General features: G+C 38.8%; 1 non-coding gene across 1 annotated transcript; it reads left to right on the top strand.

The window, feature by feature from the left end:
• The first annotated feature begins 3,963 nt into the window (after positions 1 to 3,963).
• Positions 3,964 to 4,069, top strand: LOC145583700 (small nucleolar RNA R71). Its single transcript, XR_014100299.1, has one exon. It is a non-coding gene; the product is annotated as a small nucleolar RNA R71 (small nucleolar RNA).
• The last annotated feature ends 9,986 nt before the right edge of the window (positions 4,070 to 14,055 follow it).

The following is a 14,055-nucleotide window of genomic DNA, read 5'->3' as shown; positions in this document are numbered from 1 at the left end:
TAGCAAAAAATTGCACTTGCTTCAATTGTGTAATGTCGAGGTAGAGGGTGCTCGAACTACCCACCAGAGTATATTAAGGGAAGTAGTGGCCAAGATGAAGGTTGGTCACGAGCCTCGTAACCATACTACCACAAGGGATCTCTCCGGACTCCCTAGATTGCAACCCCTTGCAATATCTCAAGAACATGAACCCTAAGTTCAAACGACCTCGGTACTCCTCCCTAGTAGCCAACCAAAGTATCCGGAGCTTCAATTGACTCATTTTTCCCAATTCTTGCTTTGGAATTATTGAATATCCCAAAAGCCTATAAAGAACTCTTAGACATGGTTGGAAAACTTAGCTTATGGCGGCGTACCGAGTAACAAAATCGCCTTCCCCCGATATATCATCCCACCAAGAATTTTGGTCATATTCATCGAAGAAGAACTCGGAGTCCAAGACATCTGCCCCCGGATTAAGATCAAGCGCCGCATTGAACTCGGCAAGAGAAAGATCATGATGAATGTTGAAAAGCTGAAAATGGACCCGGTAGTTGCCACCTTCTACTGCCTCGCATGAAACCGTAGCCAAAAATTCCAAAGTTGGCTCAAAGTAAGTACGGTAACATGTGCTCACAAAGGTGCTCATGCGAAGATTGCTGAACAACTCCCTTAAATCCTCATCAATCCCCAATTTGATCATGTCCGGTTGAAAGTAGTGACGAGAGGGCTTAAGGGATCGGTTCTTTTTTAGCTTGGCATATCGATCTTTTTGTATTGGGTCATTGATTTTTATCTTTTGTAGAGGAGTAGGTTGTCGTGTTTGGGAAGTAGAGGGGTTTGAAGAAGGTTCTTCAATTGTGATGGTGGTTTTATGTTTTTTAAAGGAAAGGGCTCGAATAAGCTTTGACATTGTATTTCCTTCAAATTAACCAATTCAAAATCCAATCAATCAACTCCACAAACACCACAATAACACCACAAAACACTTCCAATCACCAAAATCACAACTCCTTAACCAATAACACCAATCACACAAGTAACACCTTACTACCAAAAAATCCAAGTTTCTAACTTCTTACAATCACCACCAAATGAATCAAATTTGCTACACAAACATACAACAACACAATGTGAGCAAAAATCAATCAACAACCAACACAAATAATCAGCCAAAAATCATATTCAATCAACAAATTCATCAAAACACATACTAGTCCTATTCACAACCATAAACAATCAAATTCTTGTAACAATATGATATAAAAATGTGAATAAGAGTTTAAGAAGATGATTATACCATACTAGAAGCAAGGTTGAAGAAGAATAAGCCAACAATTCCTACCAAACCGAAAAGCCCCAAATTTGGTCTTCAATGGAGGAGAAAGATTGGAGGTTGAAAATTGAAGAAAGTAGTATGATTTTTGTTGTTAAAGATGAATTTTTAGAAGGAATTTGATGATTTTTGATGGATTATTGATGATTTGAAGATGAAAAATTGATGAAGAAGGCTAGGGTTTTGGTTTCTAGAGTGAGAAAGTGAATGGTGCGTGCAAGGAAAGAGGGTGAAGGGGAAATGAGGGAAATAAAGGAGAAATAAAGAAGATAAAGACGCGGCCCAATCAGGTGCGCGGCCGCGTGATCTGGCTGCGCGCCCGCGCCTGGCTTGGCTCCCTTCTTGAAATTTTAACTTGGTGTGTTCTACTGTGGGCTCATTGTCCAATATCATCCCGAGATTATTGAATCCACTAAAGTTGGCAGCTTCAAAACATGTTGACAGTGGGTTCAACATCCAAAAATAATGAGAGCACCACAATGAACCTACCAAGTTCAAATTCACTTTAAATTTTAGCACAACTTCCCCTAACTTACCTCACCACATTACCCTACCCTTTCACATCAAAATTCGATAAGATCAAACATAATCTCATCAAAAACACAAAACACCCTTCCATTGCTCATGCTCGCTTGAAATAATCTAATTCCCATGAATTTAACCTATCAATCCAAATAGAAAACAAGTGAAAGAAAGGAAAACAAAAGAAAGAAAATTAAGAAAAATAGAAATCAAAATAAAAGGGTTAGAAAACCTGGTTGCCTCCCGGGAAGCGCTTTCTTAAGGTCCTTAGCTCAACCCTTCCTCCAAATCATGGAGGGTCAAAGAGCACCACCTTGTTCAAAGTGGCGGATGGAACAAACTCCTCTTCAATTTTTAGCAACCTCACATTGTTGCTAGATGAAACTTCACTAGATAGAACCTCTAAAGCTAGCCTCTCTTGCTTCAACTTCATCCTTTACTTCCTAGAAGCTCTTGCCTTGTTCCTTCTAGTAGACGGTTTCTCACCATCCACATTTTTGGAATCATTCTCCTCCTCTTGAGGGTAAAGCTCAAACCAATGAGGAATGTCAATCACCTCATCGTCCATGAGCTTGAAAACTCCTTTTTCTCTTCACTAACCTTCTTGCAATCAACACTCTAAAGCACATCATCACAAATCTCTAGAACATCGTTAGTTGAAGAGTCAATCATGCATACATTATCAATGGAGCGTGGGGAATCAACACACATGATTCCATTAATAAGGGACAAAGACTCATGCATTGGTTTTAGCTCAAAACTTGCCTTATTTCTACCAACTGTTAAAGTGATTATGCCTCCCTTAACATCAATCAAAGCTCCCGAAGTAGCTAAGAAAGGTCTCCCTAGAATGATAGGTATGTGGTCATCTTCTTCAATTTCAAGCATAATAAAATCTACGGGGATAGTAAAACCACCTATCTTAAGGGGAAAATCCTCAATCCTTCCCTTGGGAAACTAAATGGATCTATCGGGCAATTGCAAAGTCATGTTGGTAGGAAGAAGCTCTCCTAGCTTAAGCTTCTTGAAGACGGAATAAGGCATGATACTAACGCTAGCACCAAGATCATACGATGCATTTTCAAACAATTTGCCTTTAATTTTGCAAGGAATGGAGAAATTGCATGGGTCTTTCATCTTCTTGGGTGAGTCATTGTGAATCAAGGCACTACAACACTCCCCAACCTCTATCAAATCTATCTCATTACACTCTCTCTTTCCACTCAAGATATCCTTAAGAAATTTGGAGTATCTAGGCATTTGGGTCATGGCTTCGGTGAGAGGGATTGAAAGATGAACTTCCTTCAACATATCAAGGAACCTCCCAAATTATTCATCAATTTTGTTCCTCAAAAACTTTTGGGGGTATGGAAGGTTGGGTTTTCTCACTTCCTCTTGAAATTTCTCAACACTCTTCTTTTTCTCTTGAGCTTCCTCTTTGCTCACATTCTTTGACACATTGTTCTCATTTTTCTCACTTGAGTTACCTCGGAAATTTTAGTTCCCTTGGTTCCTAGTACCACCACCCTGGTTATAGTTGTCAAAATTCCCATGGTTGTTGTAATTCTTATTCCATTGACCTCTTTGATTCTCAAACCTAGAATCATTATTGTTTGACATATAATTCACATGCTCATTCACATTTCCATCTTGATCATCACAAACATCCATACATGCATGAGGGCAATTAGAAGCATCATGATCATACGATCCACAAACATCACAAAATAAGCATCCACTAGGCATGTTACTAGAAGAGGGAGAGGGTTGAGGATTAGAAGACATACCTCTCCCCTTAGATGGGGAGGGAAGATTTGAAACTTGGGAGGTAGCACTTTCCAATTTTGCCTTGATAACAGACATTTCCTTCCCCAAGTTTGTCATTTGCGAGGATAAATTGTTGAGCGTTTAGATGATCAACCGAGTGCACCGAAGAGCTGCTCTTGCTAGTTGACTCCTTTTCTCCATCTTGCCAATCTCTATATTACCTCACTACGTCTTCAATTATGTCTACCACTTCCTCCTCTATTTTATTCATAATGGGACCTCCATCTCCTCCATCTAGTTATGACTTTCCTTGAGGACTAAGGCCACCATAGAAGATTTGAATAACTTGGTAAGTAGGAATTCCGTGGTGAGGACATTCTCTTTGATACTCCTTGTATCTCTCCCATGCTTCATAGAGGCTTTCACTAGGCTTTTGCTTGAAACCTTAAATAAAAGCTCTAGCCTCCGCCGTTTTCTTTTGTGGATAGAAACGGGATAGAAATTCTTTGGTCACTTCGTCCCATGTCCTTAGAGAATTCAACTTGACCTCCTTGTCTAGCCATTCCAAGGTACGCCCTATAAGGGAAAAGGGAAAAATCATCAGGCGGATGAATTCTTGGGAAATTCCATTCACCTTGATAGTGTTGTAATACTTTTCGAACTCCTTAGGATGATTTAGTGGGCTTTCATGCTTGGCCCCACTAAATTGTCGCCTTTCTATCAAAGTGATCATTGCTGGCGTTATTTCAAAATCATTTGCCGGTGTTGTAGGCGGAGCAATCCCACTCTCAAATCTATAGGCAACGGGAGTTCCCAACTCCTTCAATGCAATCCTTGGTACCTCCCCCATGCTTCCTTGTTCTTCTTCTTGAAATTCTTCTTCGCTTGAAGAGCTAGAACTCAAGTATCATCTAGGAACTCTTATCCTTGCGATTTTTCTCTCAATTTCCGGATCAAAAGGTACTAAAGTCCTTCCTATTGTCCTATGCATACAATCTCAAAGAAACAATTAATAACACGGCTATAAGTGTAGCCTAAAAGAGAAAAATCTTTTTGTATTTTTGAAATGAAATGAAATAGACTCAATAACAATTGCAAACAAATAGGTCATTTCCCGGCAACGGCGCCATTTTGTTGGAAGGTATGATTCTAGGTCGTTAAAACTAAAATTCCTCCAATCAAACTAAATTTGTAACCAAACCTACACCTAGTAATAGGGCAAGTTCGGGTCGAACCACTAGAAATGGGGGGAAGTTTGCTATGGCCAAAATCAAGCTATTTCGAAATGTAAGAGGTATTGTAGGTTAACTAAATTCAACTAAACAACAAGGTAAATCAATATATCAAAACATTAGGGATTTAGGATCCACATATTCTTGCAATGGACACACACTAATCGGGTTGGAGATTGATTAATTCGAGTATTGCGAGGGAAGATAGACAATGCAATCAAAAGAGCTCAACAAGCTATCTCCTAAAGGTCTAGCTAGCGCCAACTACGAAAGACTCTAACTAGGAACGTCACTAACCAAGCTCAATCGACAAATGTGAGCTATAAATCAATTGTTCGTATCAATGTAGGCACACAATACAATCTAGTATGACAATTAAAGTTAGCTACATTTTACCAATCACACACATGCACAAAATCAATCAACCAATTTAATCACAATGCTTAATCAATCAAAAACTCCCAATTAGCTAATGATCCATCACTCAAACATGCTTCACCACCTCCCTAGCAAGAAAAATATTCACAATCCACGGAAAAAATCAAGATCAAAACTAAGCTAATCAACAAACTCATCATCATCATTTCAATCAAACAAATTCAATCAACTAATCAACAAACTTGAACAATCAATAAACAATTGAAATCAAAAGATAAAGATTGCATTAAAGTAAAACAAATCCTTAGAAACTTTGGTAAAATCAAAGGAAAATGTGCTTAGAATCATCAATCATCTAACATCAACTATGAGTTTCTCTCTCTAAAAATCTCTACCCTAAAAACTCTAATTAATTCTCTCTCTAAAAAAATGAATTCTCTAATGAAAAAAGTAATCCCCCTCTAAAAATAGAAGAAAAATCTATATATAGTGGAACTAACAAAGAGAAATTAGTTAGATCGTCCAAAATAGACCCGTACAAGCGCGACCTTCTTCAAGAGGATATGCGTCCGTGCAAAAGAGGGTACGGAACAAGGAGAGCAATAGGCGCGGCCACGTAAAGGCCGCGCCATCGTCGCGCGCGCACGCGCCTGGGAACAGGGCAGTTTCCTTCCCCTTCAACTTGACGCTCCTCATGCGCTCCACTTGATGCTCTTGATGAACACGGAACATGGCAGAATCTAAACACCTTGATGGTGGGTTTAATACCAGAATTGGTGCCCCCACGGCATGAATGCACGGCCGAAGGTTACTTGGAACTCGCACATCTCCATACTTGGGCTTCAAATGGAAGACACAATGCATCCTAATCAATGCAAAACTCGAGAAGAAACCTCGGGAATCCTTGGACAAGGATCTTAACCTGAAAATAAAAGAAAACAAACAAATAAAAGGGAAAAGGACAAAATAAACCAAGAAATGCATGAAAACGGAAAATCAACTAAGGAAAATGCAAACTAAGGAAATAGAGCAAAACTAAGAAAAAAGGAATGAAAAGAGCTATAAAAACAAGCTAAAATCACCCTAAAATAGAACAAATGAGTTCCATAAATGACTCATAGTTCATGAAGAGACATTAAGTGACATAGGAAACATGTTATACGCTAACAGCACAGTTGTCCTTTCGGACAAGTGGGAGATTGAAAGGAATGATTTCCTTCGAACAAGTGTATTATTTCGATTGAGGGTTCGGAATCAATTACGGAGTTAATTATTCAGTGAAGTCAAGTGATTAAAAAGTCGGGCTAGAGGCCATCTCCAATTAGTGAGATTAATTTGAAAGGAATAGTGTCCTTCGAACAAGTGTATTATTCCGATAAGGGGTTCGGAATTATTAGAAAGCTAATTTTTCAGTAAGGTCAAGTGATCGGAATGCCTGGGTGGAGGCCGCTTCCGATCAGTAATATTAATGCATAATTAATATTACACCTTAATCTTGACTGAACCCTTCGGGTCACACCCAAGCAACTAACGAGCCGAAGCGACGAATTAATTAGGAATTAATTAATAAGTTGACCGAGTAATTAATATTTAGACGTCGGAAATTCGAGCTTGGAGCGACGAAATCGAGCGTCGGAAGTCGAGTCGAAAATAGTAAAAGACGAGACGTGAAAATAATAATAAATCAACAATGGCAAAAATACCCCTAGCATCGGAAAACCGAGTGCTAGGGGCGCGGGAAATGCTAGTAGCCCGCACCAAGTGCGAGGCTAGGCTAGCCTACCGCAGCTAGCAGCCTACACTAGTGTGCGTGGCTGTGCTAGCATACGGCAGCTAGCAGCCCGCACACTTGGTGCGTGGTTTGCTAGGCCGAGGCACCAGCAGCCCACACATTTGGGTGCGTGGTGTGCTGGGCGGAAGCATCACAGCAGCACTGTGGCAGCCCACAAGGATGCCATGGGTGCCCAAGTGAGCTGCCACATGGCCGAAGGTAATGGGAGGGCTAGGAATAGAGGTGGCCGATTATGGGAGTAAGAGTGGGGGCAAGTTTGGACCCCCCCCCCCTCCAAATGGTCCTCACCTACTCCTCCGTATGAGCTTGCCACTTGTTGATTTATTACTAGTTTAATTATTAATTTTATTTTAGCTATAAAATAAAATGAGAAAATCAAATTCTCCCACATTGATAGGAGAGCTTTTCACACTCATGCATTTCCCTATATATACCCAAGTTGGGGTATTGGGAAAAGCACTTGAGTAAGAGTTGGAAAAGGCATCACTAGTAGTGAAAACCTTTGAACTTAAGAGTTGAAAAAGGCATCACCATTGTGAAAACCTTTGAACTCAATTACTCGGGTTTAGGTCGGGCCTTGCTAACTCTAAGGGATTGGACCCTTGTCGGTGTTCGAGTTGTGGGTGGACTTCCGTTGGAGGTTGTCGTAATTTCGAGGCTAGCTTTCGAAGTAAGAGCCCCTCGAGGTCGGGCGACGCACGAATCAAAGGTATAATTATTATCTTAATCTTGTCATTAAGTTAATTATGTTTATGGTTTTATTTATTGCGAGTGCGATCTTGTTTTTGGGTTTGTTTCCGCGGTGAGTCGGACTCACCAAATCCCAACATAGTTATATTAATCTCACTGCTTTACCTAAATGAACCCTTCGAGTCACACCCAAGCGTGAAACAACACTAAGGTGACAAATTAAGTCGAAGACCTTAATATGTCAAACAAGAGGATTCGTATTTCGACGTCGGATTCCGAGCTTAGAGTGTCGAAACCGAACGTCGAACTTCAAGTTAAATTCTAGGAATTAATAAGACGTATAAATAAGTCAAGTCAACACACATAAAAATTTTCAAACGGAAAACCCACTGGAATTTTGAAAAGGTGGGAAACTGAATACCTTTATAATTTAAGGGGTGGTAAAATAAAAAAAAAATTAAAAATTAACGGGTGATAATTTCAAAACATGTCTATTATTTAGGTGATAATTTACAAATCTTCCTAATAAAAAAGGTCAAATAATATTGAAAATTTAAAGAAGTAGAAGTAAAAGAGGAAAAAATAATACTAAAAAGGCTTAAAATTTAGGGATGAAACCCTTGACTTAGTAGCCTAAGGCCCACAAATGTACATGCCAAAAATCACTAGGCCACGTTGCTTTTCATTAATCTTTTATGCAGACAAATTAGATATATCCTTATTTCTTTTTTGTTTTTTAAGAAAATTAAAAATAAAAAAACCACTGCCAGAATGGTGGTCTTTTAAATAGAAAATAGTATACTAGAAATATAAAAAGAACATCATATAAGAAAGAAAAAGAAGGGGAAATAATCACATTTACAGATTAATTTTATTTAAACATATCTCAGTTGCCATTTATTAGTAGAAAGTTCTAATATTGTAGGTGTAGTTGCAAGATCTTAACATCCCCAGTACAAGTCTAGGACACTAGCTAACCTATTTAGTAATGATCTTAATTAATATGCTAATGAGCCATTGAGCCAAACATTATGATCAAGGGATGCCGAACATAGATCAGACCAACCAAGGGTGTAGCCAGGAATTAAAAGCTAACGAGGCTAAGGTTATTATATTTTCGAGGGCTAAAATATTTTTGTGTTAGCGACGATTAAAAATTTTCTATACAAAATTCAAAGTTCATCATGTTACCTCTTTTAAAAAAAACAAAGTTCATCATTCTACGTACCTTAACATTACGACAAATCACAAGAAAAATATAAAGTACTTCTCAGTAAAAGTTAAAAAATACTTTTAATTAGTAACAATTAATAAAAATAAGGTAAAACGTAAACTGAAAATATACAATAAAATATTGAAAGTGACGTGTTTTTTTGACTGTATGTCACAACATCTTATCAAGGCAAACTCTAATTTCAATCATTGACAATTACCAAAAACAAAGAGAAACATAAACTAGCAATATGCAACATTTAGATTTTAGAAAGTTGCGTGTTTTTTAAATGTATGTCACAACATCATTTTAAAGGCAAAATCATGATGGTCATTGTTTAAGGTAAAAATAACCCCAACACGTGGTCCAATCCCATAGTGACACGTGGTCCAAATTAAAGGGCGACATGTGTCCTTATAGGAAGATGACACGTGGCCAAAACAAAGTGCACCTAAATGAGAGAAGGCCTTCTTACGTCAGGAGACCCAATTCCCTAGAAAGCTACAAAACGATGCCCCCATTTGACACGTGCCGTCACCAAATTGTGCAGCCAATCAGAGCACGGAAATTTAGAGCACTAACCTTAAAGGGGGACAACTTCCCACCCCAACAAGTACCCCAATCATCTATGATGGGAGGGGTGGATTGTGACATAACATTAAAAAGGGCAATAAGAGCTCCAACTTCTCTTTACTTTCTCTCTCTAGCTTTTCCGTTTTCCGAATATTAACTTGACCGTTGGAGCTGAATATTCCGGTAAATGGAAGATTCGTTATTTTGTAGGTGTCCGAGCCCATCTATCCGAGAGCGTGACCAGTATCCCGAGGGAATCACAAAAACCCCAAAACATTTGGCGTCGTCTATGGGGATACTCGTCCGTTATGGCATTAGATGGTCAGACACCTACCACCGGTCCCGATCCTGGTCAGGACGGACATGTAGAAAATTTAATTGTAACAATCAATACTAGTGGTCCTCTGACCGCTTCATTCCATGAGGCCGAGAATCCTCCGGTGACTGCTGGTTCTTTAAAAGCTTCCTTGAGCATGCTTCAAAGGGAGCTTGGGAGTAAGATGCCTTCTACTTCTAGGCAACTGCCGAGGAGAGAAGAAGGTACTCAAAGAAAACTCAATGCAAGGCGACTAATACTGAAGATGCTAGAAATACCCCATTCCGCCGACACGGACATTCACCGAGGGTGCCTCAAACGAATATTTCTAGGCTCCTTGAGAAAACGCAGTCGGCTGGGGGGCAGACCAAACAGCCTCAGAAGGAAGTAATTAACTAAGCCGTCTCGGTGCTAGTAGGATGCAAGGGAATACATTCGGCATAAGCAGCGTCAGCGGGAAACCTATTCGGACACTGTTTCCACTCCTCCTGTACTGTATGTTTTCTCAAACCATACCCTTACCAAGCATACCAGCTCGACCAGGACCAGCAGAAGCCAAGCTCACTGCACGCCTACTCCAGTTCCTATAACTCAACCACTTCAATATCAGATGTTGTAAACATCTACTTTTGGCCTACTGTCCCGACAGGAAGTGCTATGACGATAAATAAAACCATCTTTGTGTTGGATCAATATGAAGAATGCTTATGGACAACTAATTGAGCCACAAAAATGCAAAACATCTAGCCTAACTGTAGACGCCCAAAAGTGTCTCCCCAAAACCAAACCCGGTGATGAATACTTTTTACGTCGAATCATAATCGAATGAAGTGAAAGTGTGGAAAGTTTAGTATTGTGGTTAGATTTTATTTCTTTTCTTTCTCTCTGTTTTCGAAAACCTATTTTATGAAAATAGCCAATCCATTTTAGTTTGGTCTATGGCAAGGGTCCGATAATAGTGTAGTTGGGTTGGGCTCGAAAAGAGCTTTCCGACGATATATTATAAGCCCAATTCCGATGAATAATGAGGAAGTTATGGCCAAAATACTAAACAGGGCCCGGTTTGGCTTTTATGTGCGGCCCAATGATCTAGAGGAGGGGCCATTATGATTTATAATTCCTAGTGCAATTAGGATTGATTATAGTCTTTTAGAATTTCTAGAAGGTTCTTTTGAATCCTAATGTGATTAGCATTGATAAATGAGTTTTATTTAGAATAAAAGAAGCGTTTTAAATAAAATTACAGTTTTATCCCTCGTACACTAAATTTTATAAAAAGTAGGAAAACGTGTGGAAAAATTGTCTGCAGCGCTGCACCACAGGCTGTCGCCTGGCGACAGGCCTGTCGCACGGTAACGGGCTCTGTCGCGCGGCGTTAGGGGCTATTTCAACGACAGCGTCGTGTTTTATTCCTTGTCGAACTCTGATTCTTTTTTATCATATCCGAGCTGATTTTCGTTGTAAATAGGGTCCTTTAACCTCCGTTTTTAACCATAAAAAAAATCTACAATCTACAATAAAAAATCACCAACTCTCATCAAGAAATTCTTGATACTCTCTCTCTCTTTCTAAACCAACTTTTCACAAACACAATTCCTCATACATTAGCACTAGACACACCTAGCCAAGTTCGAAGTTCCCTTCTCCCTAGACGTAAAAGGTTTAATTTCTGAGGGTTTGGTCCCAAATCTCTATTTCCATTATTTTATTTAATTGTTTGTTTTATTACTTTTCCTTTAAGTTACTAACACGTGTATTTTGTTATTAGAAAGAGATACGAGGCATCGAAGTATGTAATTTAATTGCTTTATTTATCTTTTGAAATAGAAATCATGCTTAGATTGTTATTTTGATTCCTAGTATCATGTAAGGATGTTTATTGCTTCCTAGTATCATGTTTAGGGTAACAACTAAAATTTCTAATATCAAGTATGATTAAACCATGGAAGCGAGTTTAACTCGCGGGGTCCCATCCACTCGCGCCAACCCTTCCAAAGGTAAGGCTTCCGCGCGGTGCATCCGGACTCATAACCATGGGCCCTCTTTAACTAACCCATATCCCGAACTTTAGAGAACTAGAGCCATGGTTAGGTTGCAAACTCATTCCATCATGTTGTGACTACTTGTGCATTATTTGCTTGTGCATACTTACATGTGATTAAACTAACCGTTTGGTTTGACTTGTAATTATGAATATGCTTAAATAAACTAACCAAGGACTAAAATACTTTGCTTAATTAATTTATTAATTAATTTGAGCAAATAAATATGTCCAAAATCGAGTCATAGTTCCTTTGAGTCAACCCGGATTTTTATTCCCGTATACTGCACAAGTGTCAACTTGTTTTTGTCATAGCCGGAGTTCTAGGAAGAAATACGAGTCGTACAACCTATGGATCTGTAGCCCCGAGTTTTATATTTAATTTGGCGTTTGTTTCGTCCCAATCAGAGTCACAGATCAAAAGTTATGACTAAAATACCACAGTCTGTCCAGTTTAGACACATGGTCATGACACAAGTCTTAACATGTCACCTACACTCGCTAGTCTTAGCACACACTTTGTATATGTCACCATGACCATGTCTTAGGTTCATGCATGAGTCGTCCTTTCCGTCATTTGAGTTGGGGGACCGTCCTATTCCAGAAATTTCTATAGCTTTCCACATTCTTTCACATCACTTCTCCATACATTAAATATCTTACACTTTTCTTCTTTCACACTTTCTACATTCATACACCACTTTCATCTTACATGCTTCCTTCATACATCATTCACCTCATTACACTCTTTTCCCATCCATGCATGTTGAGTCGAGTTTGAGTCATGTGATTGACAAACAAAAAAAGGGTAATGATGAAACAAATGCACAAGGCAAGCTTTTTACCAAGATTTCATGCTTTCTTCTTTTTTTTTTTTTCAAACCCTTCCTAATAAGTCTAGCATAGGCACCCTTCGTCCTCCTTAGATTTGTTTTTTAGAGTTTGATTTCTACCCTTCACTTTTTAAATAAAATGAGCATTTATTCCCTTTAAAAAATATAAATCCTTTCTTGATAAACCACTTTGAGCTTTGTCTAACGATAGACCTTTCTTTCTTCAACCCACATCTACCTAACCTTGGGATGGGATAGTGACAAAGGAATAAACGCGTCGTCAATTTGTCTATCCCTAGATCAAATATAATTTATACACCTAAACAAACCTAATACAAGTATAAGGCAAGCATAGGGGTCGAACCACAAGGAGACATGCATAAACACCACATTCACTACTTAATACTTAAGCTACCTCGAAACAAGAAGTGTGAATAACTAAGAGATTAAACTAGAGATTAAGAATGATTAAAAATCAATATAACTAAGCACCAAGGGAAGTAGGTAGATGTAGTTGCCAATTGATCATGCAATAACACGGAAGCAAAGCAATGGTAAACTAAGCATGCAAGAATATCGAATTAAAGCTCAATCTAACCGCCTTACGGGGTTAATCAATTTCTCCTAACATAGCCTCCATGTTTCCACACTAGAACCATATATTAGAAGGTGCAATCAAAGAACTATCGATAACAATGAACCTTAACTAAGTCAACTTCCGTTTCTTGTTAGCAAAGATTCACTTTTAATCAACTAACAATGTGCACTTGCAAGAAGATTAAAGAATATCAAACATACAAAGACTTTAATCACCATTAACAAAACCCCAACATCATGAGCATGAATCAATCAACAACTACACCATCCCCACACCCTTGGCTAGGTGACTACTCATAAACCATATTGAAGACAATATCAATCATCAAATCAATAAGCATTAACATGATCAATAAGCAAAGAAGGAAAATCAAAATAAGCAAAAAAAACTAAATACAAAAGTAAAGAAAGAGAGTAAGAGATTGCTCATTAATTGAAGATAAAGATTTACAAAGATTCAATCAAGCTCCTTCTTCAATATCCAAGTTCATCAATGGAAATCCACATTTTCTCTCTCTACTAATGAAGTTTCTCTCACTAGATTAGGGCTAAAATGTTTCTAAGTAATGATAGATAATGCACTAAACTCCCTACGACCTATATATATAGGTCCTTTAAAAGATACAAAAATACGAAATAAAAAGACTGCAACTCAGCAGTGCGCACCCGCGCACAAACACTGCGCGCCCGCGCAGAAGTTGTGTGTGCGACCTCGCAGATCTTGCGCGCCCGCAGATCTGTGGGTACGGAGAATGAAACCCATGGATGCGCGCCTTCTCTCAGCAA

Source organism: Chenopodium album, chromosome 15 (assembly GCF_948465745.1).
Source record: "Chenopodium album chromosome 15, dcCheAlbu1.1, whole genome shotgun sequence".
Taxonomy (NCBI): Eukaryota; Viridiplantae; Streptophyta; class Magnoliopsida; order Caryophyllales; family Amaranthaceae; genus Chenopodium; species Chenopodium album.
The sequence above is the reverse complement of the archived record's forward strand: the minus strand, read 5'-3'. Positions and strand labels throughout refer to the sequence as shown.